Source organism: Macrotis lagotis, chromosome 2 (genome assembly GCF_037893015.1).
Source record: "Macrotis lagotis isolate mMagLag1 chromosome 2, bilby.v1.9.chrom.fasta, whole genome shotgun sequence".
In the NCBI taxonomy this organism is placed as follows: Eukaryota; Metazoa; Chordata; class Mammalia; order Peramelemorphia; family Peramelidae; genus Macrotis; species Macrotis lagotis.
Window position 1 is genome coordinate 335,732,137 of NC_133659.1, and position 12,293 is coordinate 335,744,429.

Sequence of the window (12,293 nt, forward strand, 5' to 3'; positions counted from 1 at the left end):
AGAGCGTGTCAGCCTCATTTTACAGAGGAGAAAACTGAGAAGCTGAGAAAAGAAGTGATTTACCCAATGTCACACAGGAAGTCAGTGATCAAGCCAGAACTCAGACCCAAAGCGACCAGAGCTCATCCCTCCCTAAGCCAGCCTGTCCTTTGACTTTAACATAACCCTTTCATTCACTGAGCAGGTCCTTCCAGGGAATGGGCCTCTGCTTCCTGAATCCTTACCAAGTCATTCTCCTGTGGTTTTGGTACATCTGGCATGACCTCTTCTCCCAAAGAGTCATCTATCTCTTCCACCCCACACCTGTGCCCGGGAGGCAGTCATCAGCAACACAGGGCAAACAATTGATCAAGGATTGGCCTATTTGGTAATAGGGTTTAAATCAATCACTCACACATTTGTTTAAATTTTCTTTACTTATTTGTGAACTAAAGTACCAACAAACATGAACAAAGATAGATTATATAAAATAAATACAACAAAGAAATGGATTACAATTCCCCTGGAATGTATAGGCAGCCAGGGGCTGCAGAAGCTACCAAAAAAATGCAAAAACATAACCTATGGCAGTTGAGCCTGGCATTCAAAGCTCTCTGTGGTCCAATCTCAACTGTACTGGTCCCACATACAAATCTCCTTGGGATGTAAACTATCTGCCAAGGAAGGGAAACATCTCAAGACAACCCTTTACCCTTAATGCAACTCTGATTCTTAGGAGTATCGGAGTCACCTTAGTGTCTTCAAGTAAGGAATGGGTGACCATTGGAAGAGTAGAGGGTATAAAGGATTCTGATGCAGAATTGCCACCTTCCAGTTCTGGTATTGGGTCATGACTGCACTCTCAGTACCTTTATCCAGGCCCTCATCATCTAATGTAGCCTCAGGGACTGAAGCAGCCTCCTAATGTGTGTCCCTGCCTCTAATTTCTCCCACTTACTTCTCTGCACATGCTGTCTGACAAGTTTTCCTATTAAACAGTTCTGATGATGGTCTCCCTGACTTGTGGCAATGGAGCAATGATTAGGGGTCAAGAACCCTGGGTTCTTCCCCCCCACTTTTCCCCCAATTTTATGCAGATAGCTTTCAGGTTTCATTTCTTTTTTTAGGTTTTTGCAAGGTAATGGGGTTAAATGACCTTCCCAAAGCCATATGGCTAGGTAATTAAGTGTTTGAGGTGGGATTTGAACTCAGGTCCTCCTGACTTGATTTTGAGTTCAATACTTTTCTCCTTCCTTCTTTTCCCTCCCCCCCTTCTTCTTGATAGCAAATTATCTGTAGTTATACGGTAATTATCATATACAACTATGTTATATATATTTCTTTATTAGTCATGTTGTGCAAGAAGAATCAGAAGAAAGGGGGAAAATTACGAGAAGGAAAAAAATAAAATAAACTTTTAAAAGTAAAAATTTTATGGTTTATTTGCATTCAGACTCCATAGTTCATTCTCTCTCTCTCTCTCTCTCTCTCTCTCTCTCTGGAATTTTCCATCACAAGTCTTTTAGAATTGTCTTGGATCACTGCATTTCTGAGAAAAGCTAAGTGTGTCATAGTTGATCATCACACAGTGTTGTTATTAATGCTTGCATTGTCCTCCTGGTTCTGCTCACTTCACTCACCATCAGTTCATGAAAGTCTTTCCAGGTTTTCCTGAAATCCACCCACTCGTCATTTTTTATAGAACAATAATATTCCATCATATTCCTATACCACATTTTGTTCAGCCATTCCCCATTGATGGACATCCCTTCAGTTTCCAATTCTTTGCCATCACAGAAAGAATTTCTATAAATAGTTTGGTACATGTGGGTGCTTTTGCTTTCATATGATGTCTTTGAGATATAGACCTAGTACAATGTCAGGTTGAAGGGTATGCACAATTTTATAGTCCTTTGAGTATAGTTCCAAATTGCTCTACAGAATAGTTGGATCGATTTATGACTCCACCAGCGAGCCAGTTTCCTCATCTCCTCCAACATTTATCATTTTCCTTTATTCTCATATTAGCCAATCTGATAGGCATAAGATGATATCTCAGAGTTGTTTGAATTTGCATTTCACTAATCAATAATGAGTTAGAGCACTTTTTTCAGATGATCAGAGATAGTTTTAATTTCTTCACCTGTAAACTGCCTGTTCATATCCTTTGATCATTTGTCAATTGGACAATGGCTTGTATTCTTATAAATTTGACTCAGTTCCCCATATCTGCATTCTTTTCATCTCAATTTGTTCATCTGTAAAATGGGGACAATACCATATTGGTTTCACCATAATAGTTTCATCCAGTTCCCTAGAATTGGATCATAGACTGCAAGCTGGAGAAGCCCTTGGAGTTGGTCCAGACACATAATTTACTGAAAAGCAAAGCAAAGTTTAAACAAATAAACAGACTTGCCTGAGATCACAGAAATAGCCATTGATTTGAACCCAGGTCCTCTGACTCCTAATCCTGCTCCTCTTTCCACTGTCCCAACTACATGAGTTATTTTTTTAATTTATTGTTATTAAAGATATTATTTGACCCTTTCCGCGCTGCCCAGAAGAGGGGTCCATACGGCGTTGTTCACGGTTTCCATCGTAACTTTCGAGGGAAACTTTCACAATGTCCAGAGCCCTGGATGTCTTGCAGATGAAGGAGGAGGATGTCCTCAAATTCCTCACTGTGGGCACCCATTTAGGTGGCACCAATTTGGACTTTCAGATGGAACAGTATATCTATAAAAGGTAGAGTGACGGCATGTATATCATTAATTTGAAGAGAACTTGGGAAAAGCTTCTGCTGGCAGCTTGTGCCATTGTTGCCATTGAAAATCCAGCTGATGTTAGTGTTATCTCATCCAGGAACACTGGCCAGAGAGCTGTTCTGAAATTTGCTGCTGCCACTGGTGCCACACCTATTGCTGGACGCTTCACCCCAGGCACCTTCACTAACAAGATCCAGGCAGATTTCAGGGAACCTCGACTCTTGGTGGTCACTGATCCTCGTGCAGATCATCAGCCTTTGACTGAAGCATCAAATGTTAACCTTCCAACCATTGCACTGTGCAACACAGACTCCCCACTTCTCTATGTGGACATTGCCATTCCATGTAACAACAAGGGAGCTCACTCAGTGGGTCTGATGTGGTGGATGCTGGCCCAAGAAGTCCTGAGGATGCATGGTACAATCTCCCGTGAGCACCCATGGGAGGTCATGCCTGATCTTTACTTCTACAGAGATCCAGAGGAGATTGAAAAGGAAGAGCAGGCCGCAGCTGAGAAGGCAGTGACAAAGGAGGAATTTCAGGGTGAATGGACTGTACCTGCCCCAGAATTCACTGCTGCTCAGCCAGAGGAGGCTGATTGGTCTGAGGGCGTCCAGGTGCCATCTGTGCCCATTCAGCAGTTCCCTACTGAAGATTGGAGTGCTCAGCCAGCTACTGAGCACTGGTCTGCAGCTCCTACTGCTCAGGCCACTGAATGGGTAGGAACCACCACAAAGTGGTCCTAAATTTTACCCAGATGCTCTAATAGTGTTGGAAAAATGCGGATGGAAAATAAAAATTGGTTTCTTATCAAAAAAAAAAGATATTATTTGAGTTTTACAATTTTCCCCCAATCTTGCTTCTCTCCCCCTCCCCACAGATAGCACTCTGTCAGTTTTTATTTTGTTTCCATGTTGTACCTTGATCCAAATGGGGTGTGATGAGAGAGAAATCATATCCTTAAAGAGAAGAGAAGTCTAAGAGGTAACAAGATCAGACAATAAGATATCTGTTTTTTTTTCTAAATTAAAGGGAATAGTCCTTGCACTTTGTTCAAACTCCACAGCTCCTTATCTGGATACAGATGACACTCTCCTTTGCAGACAGCCCAAAATTGTTCCCGATTGCTGCACTGATGGAATGAGCGAGTCCTTCAAGGTTGAACATCACTCCCATGTTGCTGTTAGGGTGTACAGTGTTTTTATGGTTCTGCTCATCTCACTCAGCATCAATTCATGCAGATCCCTCCAGGTTTCCATGAAATCCCATCCCTCCTGGTTTCTAATATAACAATAGTGTTCCATGATGTACACATACCACAGTTTGCTAAGCCATTCCCCAATTGAAGGACATTTACTGGATTTCCAATTCTTTGCCACCACAAACAGGGCTGCTGTAAATATTTTTGACCAAGTAATGTTTTTACCCTTTTTCATCATCTCTTCAGGGTATAGACCCAGTAGTGGTATTGCTGGGTCAAAGGGGATGCACATTTTTGTTGCCCTTTGGGCATAGTTCCAAATAGCTCTCCAGAAGGGTTGGGTGAGTTCACAGCTCCACCAACAGTGTAATAGTGTCCCAGATTTCCCACATCCCTTCCAACAATGATCATTATCCTTCCTGGTCATACTGGCCAATCTGAGTACCTGAGATATTTTGCAAGGCCTTTTGTAATCCTCTAAGCCTTAGATCTAAGCCCATTCTCTATCATCTCTTTGAAGGGATAGGAATATGTAGGTGTGTCCTGAGCAACCTTTATCAACAAGCAATGATTGTAATACATAATATAATCAAACAACCTGTGTGTCCAGTCTGTCCTGGTACTGGGAATACAAAAAAAAAAAAAAAAGAACAATTCCTCCCCTCAAGGAGCTTAAACTCTATAGGGAAGATCAGGATACTTTGCCCAGGAATCCTCTCCACAACCTCCTTGACAAATGGTCCTCTAGGATCCAGTTGGACATCTGCAGCTATGGGGACCTCACAGCTTCCCCCTGCAGCCCATTGCTCATGTGGGCAGCTCTCATAAGGAGTCACGGTTGGCTCCTTTCCAATGTCTACTCATTGCTCCTGATTCTGCTCTCCAGAAGTCACCCTCTCCTCAAAGTCCAGGCTCTTGTTTCTCAAGGGTATGAATTTGCTACTCTTAAACATTGAGGCACCAGTCCCTTCCTTTTGTACCAAGAGGTCCCCAGGCATGTTAGAAGAACTTTGCCTGGCTCTGTCCCTGACCTGCTGTGAGACTTGAGATGTCATTTCCTTTCTCAGTGTCCACTCTAACATTCTGTGACAATACACATGCTTACTGTAAGTGGTGCTGTGGAAAGAGCACCAGCCCTGCAGTCAGGAGGACTTGAGTTCAAATCCAGCCTCAGACTGAATTACCTAGCTGTGTGACCTTGGACTAGTCACTTAACCCAATTGTCTTGCCAAAAAAAAAACACAAACAAAAAAGAATAGCTGCCAGAGAGTCCCCAGAGAGGAGCCCCATGATGTAATGTACCCATGGCTCCTCCCCTTCCCCTCCTCTGCCCCAGCCCTCTGAACCCCCCTAGCCCCAAGCCCTGCCTTCCCTTAACCCTGAACCTGCCACCCTATTCTGGATCCCAGATTGCAGGAATTTGATCTGGATGAAGCCATAGATATCACATAAGGAATCCGAGACCCAGAGAATGGAAAGTAACTGACCCAAAGTCACACAGGAACTGGAGATGCTCTTAGCTGCCACAGGTGACCCAAACATTCCCATCAGCCTTCTCTTTCTCTCCTGGATCTGGACCAAAGGTCAAGTGCATTCCATTCGATAAAAACTGAGAATGTTCTTGTTATGGTCAGAGCTCTGTGCTGTGAAATTACTTCACATAAAAGACATGGTTGCACCCTCCTGGAGCTTACAGTCTATCAAGGGAGATTTTCCCTAATTTCAGGCAGCACCTTATGATAAAAAACAGCAACAGTAATAGTCAGATATAGGATGTCAGGGCTGGGAAGTATCTTAAAAAAGCAGAAAATATTTTGTTTTTAATTAAGAAGGCACTTAGAACAAGAAATGTCACAGATGAGATGAACCTTATACTGTGACATATCGTAATTGGGAGAGAATCCCAATGGGTATTAAGATTTGAGATGAACCTTGAAACAGAAATGTCAGAGCTGGATGGGCTTTAAAATGGAAAATGAATGATGTGAAAAAGAAACTTAGATCTGGGAATGAGAGCCAAGAGGGATCTTAGAACATAGAATGTCAGTGCTGAGATGTTTCCTAGAAAAGAGACTGTAAGTAGTGGGAAGGGTTAAATAAAACATCGAGTCTGAAGACATAAGCTCTCTAAAAATGTTCCTGTCTGATGTGATGTTCTATTCCAAGTCCAAATAGAAGAGGGAGTCCCTTAAGACTGCAGGGTCCTTTTTTGCAGGTAACATAGAATGGATTTTATTGAGACTCAGAATGCTTTGGAACCTCCTAAAGGAAATCTATGACCGCTCAAAGAATTCAGTGCAATAAACGACATATAAAATCCAAGTGGTTTAGATAATACAGTGCAACTGGAGACCCAGCTAGACCACAGACTGGTCCATCAGTAAATATATTTTGAAAGGACTCAGAATCAAATGAGAAGAAGAGACTAGACTGTTTTGAACTGGGAGATTTTGCTTTGAATGATTCCAAGCTGCTTCACATCATGTGTATTGTAAACTAACATCTTATTCACCAGAAATGTGAGTAATGTGTTTACACTACAGGCTGGACCAATTCATAGAATTAGAAGCTCAGAGCCAGAAGAGGTTTTGGAGCCCACTAGGTCCAACTTGTAAAAAGTTGACCTCTCTATAACTTCTGTGTCCAGTGACCCTTCATTGGCTACTTTGAAGCCCCTAGTGCCAAAAAAGAGCAGGCTACTGGCAAAGTGAATGCAATGGCAAGTCTGAAGGCAGGAAGAAAGTCTTATTTTTGTGAGTTCCAATCCAGACTCAGACACTTGATAGCTATATGACCCTGGGCAAGTCCCTTCACCCTATTCGCCTTAGTTTCCTCACCTATAAAAATGAGCTGGAGAAGGAAGTGGCAAATATTCTAGTATCTTTGGCAAGAAGACTCCAAATGGGGTCATGAGGGTTTGGACACATCCGAATCAATTGACCAACAGCAATGCCACAACAAATGGTATATAAAGGAAAATCATGGCTTCATGCTGGGTCGTTTTCTGTTCTTTGTTGCATATGTAATTCTTCAAGCTTGTTGCTGGTGTCTGCCCACTTCAGGACAATAATAACGTAAGAAATTTATTTTAATTGTATTTATCTTTTAGAAATTTATTTTAAACAAAGATCTCTAGTTTGGAGACATCTATTATTTCCCAAGGGAACCTATCCCACTTTTGAATGGTCCCTTTTCAGATTGAATCTCAAGAGACCCACACTCTTTCTCATCACAGTGACCCTGAATCCCTGGAAACTAATATCCAAGACTTAATGTTGCTTCGGCTTTATCTACTACAACCCTATTGTCTCCTGGCTTCCTGGCTTCCCTCTCTAGAAATATTCACTATTTCACTGTCTGCTTTGGAATGCCTATTATTTAATTAACAAACTTTCTCTCTCTCTCTCTCTCTCTCTCTCTCTCTCTCTCTCTCTCTCTCTCTCTCTCTGTGTGTGTGTGTGTGTGTATATCTCTCTCTCTCTGTCTGTCTGTCTCTCTGTCTCTTTGTCTCTCTGTCTCTCTCTCTGTCTCTCTCTCTGTCTCTCTCTCTCTCTGTCTCTCTCCCTCTCTTTCTCTGTTTTTTTGTTGGGCAATGGCAGATTAAGTGATTTGCCCAAGGTCACACACCTAGTCAGTAGCAACTGTATGAGTTCAGATTTGAACCCAGGTCTTCCTGACTCCAGGGCAGGTGCTCTTTCCACTGCTCCACCTAGCTGCCCTATTTTCTCTCTCTTACTCCTGTAGTCTTCTACTTAGCTACACTTTATCTCATACCACCACTGATTCCCTAATCAGAATATTCCTTTCCCCCATTGCTTCCCTCCCTCAATCATCTTCACTAAATGACATCTCCTCTTTTGATGGTATCTAAATTTATCCCCTAATCCCAATTTTGTTTCATGAAGAGGTTTGGAATTATTAAAAGAACAAAAAGATCTCCTAAAGGCAATCCAGCCTTTTCTCCTCTTCTCTAGTTGAAATCTAGGAGACCCACTCCATCTATAGTGTCTCTCCAAGGTATATGTACTCATGAGCCAACTCTATAGGCTGAACTTCCAACTACATAAGACAGTCTGAACAAATCTTTCATCCACTTGTTTTTTTCAGTGTGGATGGTCATTCTAAATTCTTTTTTTTATTATAGATTTTATTTGAGTTTTACAATTTTCCCCCCTAATCTTACCTCCCTTCCCCCACTGCACACAGAAGGTAAATTGTCTTTACACTGTTTCTGTGGTATACATTGATCCAAATTGAGTGGGATGAGAGAGAAATCACATCCTCAAGGAAGAAACAAAAAGTATAAGAATTAACAAGATCAGACAATAAGATACCAGGTTTTTTCCCCTAAATTAAAGGGTATAGGGGTGGCTAGGTGGTGCAGTGGATAGAGCACCGGCCCTGGAGTCAGGAGTGCCTGGGTTCAAATCTGGTCTGACACTTGATAATTACCTAGCTGTGTGGCCTTGGGCAAGCCACCTAACCCCATTGGCCTTGCAAAAAAACCCCAAAACCTAAATTAAAGGGTATAATTTGTTCAAACTCCACAGTTCTTTATTTGTACACAGATGATATTCTCCATTGCAGACAGCCCCAAATTGTCCCAGATTGTTGCACTGATGGAATGAGCAAGTCCAACAAGGTGGATCATCAGCCCCATGTTACTGTTAGGGTGGACAATGTTTTTCTGGTTCTGCTCATCTCACTGAGCATCAGTTCATGCAAATCCCTCCAGGCTTCCCTGAATTCCTGTCCCTCCTGGTTTCTAATAGAACAATAGTGTTCCAAGACATACATATACCACAGTTTGCTAAGCCATTCCCCAATTGAAGGACATTTACTTAATTTCCAGTTCTTTGCCACAACAAACAGGGCTGCTATGAATATTTTTATACAAGTGATGTGTTTACCCTTTTTCATCTTCTCTTAAGGGTATAGACCCAGTAGTGGTATTGCTGGATCAAAGGGTATGCTCATTTTTTCTTGCCCTTTGGGCGTAGTTCCAAATTTCTCTCCAGAAAGGTTGGATGAGTTCACAGCTCTAACAGTGTAATGGTGTCCCAGGTTTCCCAAACTCTTCTAACAATGATCATTGTCCTTTCTGGTCATATTGGCCAATCTGAGAAGTGTGAGGTTGTGCCTCAGAGAAGCTTTAATTTGCAATTCTCTAATAAGTAATGATTTAGTGCAATTTTTCATATGGCTATGGATTGCTTTGATTTCTTCATCTGTAAATTGCCTTTGCATATGCTTTGACCATTTGTCAATTGGAGAATGGTTTTTTTAAAAAAAAATTGACTCAGTTCTCTGTATGTTTTAGAAATGAATCCTTTGTCAAAAACATTAGTTGTAAAGATTGTTTCCCAATTTAGTACATTTCTTTTGATCTTGGTTACAGTGGTTTTGTCTGTGCAAAAGCTTTTTAATTTAATGTAATCGAAATCACCTAGTTTGTTTTTAGTGATGTTCTCCATCTCTTCCTTTGTAATAAACTTCGTCCCTCTCTATAGATCTGAAAGGTAAACTAGTCTTTGATCTTCTCATTTGCTTATAGTATTGTTTTTTATGTCTAAATCCTGTAATCATTTGGATCTTATCTTGGTAAAGGGTATGAGGTGTTGGTCTAATCTACGTTTCTTCCATACTAACTTCCAATTTTCCCAGCAGTTTTTATCGAAGAGAGAGGACTCTTTGGGTTTATCAAACAGCAGATTACTATAATCACTTCCTGCTATTGCACCTAGTCTATTCCACTGGTCCACCACTCTATTTCTTAGCCAATGCCAAACAGTTTTGATGACTGATGCTTTATAACATAATTTTAGATCAGGTAGGACTAAGCCCCATTCTTTTCCACTTTTTTCATTAAATCCCTGGAAATTCTTGACTTTTTATTTCTCCATATGAATTTACTTGCAACTTTTTCTAACTCATTAAAGTAATTTTTTTGGAATTTTGATTGGGAGGGCACTAAAGAGGTAGTTTAGTTTTGGTAGAAATGTCATTTTTATTATATTAGCTCTACCTAGGCATGAGCAGTTGATATCTGCCCAGTTATTTAAATCTCATTTCATTTGTGTGAGAAGTGTTTTATAACAGTTTTCAAAAAGTTTCTGAGTCTGCCTTGGCAAATAGACTCCCAGATATTTTATATCATCTGAGGTTACTTTGAATAGGATTTCTCTTTGTAGCTCTTCCTGCTCTATCATACAAGACATATATATATATATATATATATATATATATATATATATATATATATATATGAAAGTTGAGGATTTATGAGGGTTTATTTTATATCCTGCAACTTTGTTTAAAATGGTCATTGTTTCCAGTAGTTTTTTGGATGATTTCTTAGGATGCTCTATGTAGACAATCATGTCATCTGCAAAGAGTGAGAGTTTTGTCTCTTCCTTCCCAATTGTAATTCCTTCCATTTCTTTTTCTTCTCTAATTGCTAAAGCTAACATTTTGAATATGATATTGAATAGTAGTGGTGATAATGGGCACCCTTGTTTCACCCCTGATCTTATTGGGAATGCCTCTAGCCTCTCCCCATTGCATATAATGCTTGCTGATGGTTTCAGATAGATACTGCTTATTATTCTAAGGAACAATCGAGGTATTCCTCCACTCTCTAGTCTTTTTGGCAGAAATGTGTGTTGGATTTTGTCAAAAGGTTTTCAGCATCGATTGATATGATCATATGATTTCTGATAGGTATGTTATTGATATAATTAATTATACTAACAGTTTTCCTAATATTGAACCAACCCTGAATTCCTGGGATAAATCCTATTTGGTCAAAATGTATTGTCCTAGTGATAACTATTTGTAATCGTTTTGCTAAGGTTTTACTTAAGATTTTTGCATCTATATTCATCAGGGAGATAGGTCTATAGTTTTCTTTCTCTGTTTAATTCTTCTTGTTTTAGGTATCAGCATCTTATTGGATTCATAGAAAGAGTTAGGCAGAGTTCCATCTTTCCCTGTTTTTCCAAAGAGTTTACCTAGAATTGGAACCAATGGTCCCTTGAATGTTTGGTAGAATTCACTTGTGAATCTATCAGATCCTGGAGATTTCTTCTTAGGGAGTTTAATGATGGCTTGTTGAGTTTCTTTTTTGGAGATAGGGTAGTTTAGGTATTTAATCTCCTCTTCATTTAACCTGGGCAACTTATATTTTTGTAAATATTCATCCATTTTACTTAGAGTATCAAATTTATTGGCATACAGGTAGGCAAAATAATTCCCAATTATTACTCTAATTTCCTCTTCATTGGTGGTGAGTTCACCTTTTTCATTTATGATACTAGCAATTTGGTTTCCTTCAAAAATATGGAACACTTCACGAATTTGCGTGTCATCCTTGCACAGGGGCCATGCTAATCTGCTCTGTGTCATTCCAATTTCAGTATATATGCTTCCAAAGTGAGCACCATTCTAAATTCTTTTGAGTGTTTATAGATCTCATTTTGTGTCTTTTAGCAGTGTAGTCTTAGGTGTGATTTACTGTTATTGATTATTGTTGCTGCTATTTGTGGCTATTGTTCTTAACTATGAACCACAACATCTAAGAAACCTGATCCCTTTTCAACTTAGAAGGTGCTAGACCTTCTCCTTGATGGCACCAATGACCTTTAGTGAGCCTATATAGCAAAGTTTTATGTTGCACTTCATATTACCCCTCTGGGGTCCAAACAGTGTCATCTCTGTTGTTAGTTTATTCAGTTCATCTTGCCTTTTGGGCATATGCTCAGGGTCTGCCTTGTTGAGAGTTGATCTGTGGTCATAACTGAGAGTCCAAGTCCAGTGGCATCTTGGATACTCATGGAAGAAATACAAAAAAAGGGTTCCATGAATACTGAGAGGAAAAATTTCCCAAACTAGGAGGAAATATGGAAGGTTTCATGAAGGAAATAACATCTGGATTGGATTTTGAAGCATAGAAGATAGGATCTGGCACACCAAGCATAGGAAGCAGGATGTATCTGGAAGATTGAAATGCTCCATTATGTTTCATCTGTGTAGGGTCTGGTTGGGCATAACATATGGAAAGACTGGAAAGATCAGGTAAAATAAGATCATAAAGGGCCCTGACTACCAGGCAAAGGGGGCAGAAATTTAGCAGGTAGGGCAAGACTATTTGAAAATGTGAACAGAGGGGTGACATGAACAAGGAAGATAGGGGGTCTAAATGAGATCGATTACTCAACCATGGGTTTATTACCATTTCTGATGCCCCATGCATTAAATCAAGACCATTTTAGCCCCAACTCCAGGGCATCTCCTGACCAGAGATGCCCAACCAGACAGCACCCCCAGGAGCCAGGGCTGGCTGATGG

General features: G+C 40.3%; 1 non-coding gene and 1 pseudogene across 1 annotated transcript; one reads left to right on the plus strand and one right to left on the minus strand.

Annotated features, from left to right (window-relative positions):
- Positions 1 to 2,605: 2,605 nt before the first annotated feature.
- Positions 2,606 to 3,493, plus strand: LOC141511812 (small ribosomal subunit protein uS2 pseudogene; annotated as a pseudogene).
- Positions 3,494 to 11,280: 7,787 nt separating this feature from the next.
- Positions 11,281 to 11,387, minus strand: LOC141515647 (U6 spliceosomal RNA). Its single transcript, XR_012476409.1, has one exon. It is a non-coding gene; the product is annotated as a U6 spliceosomal RNA (small nuclear RNA).
- Between the last annotated feature and the right edge of the window lie 906 nt (positions 11,388 to 12,293).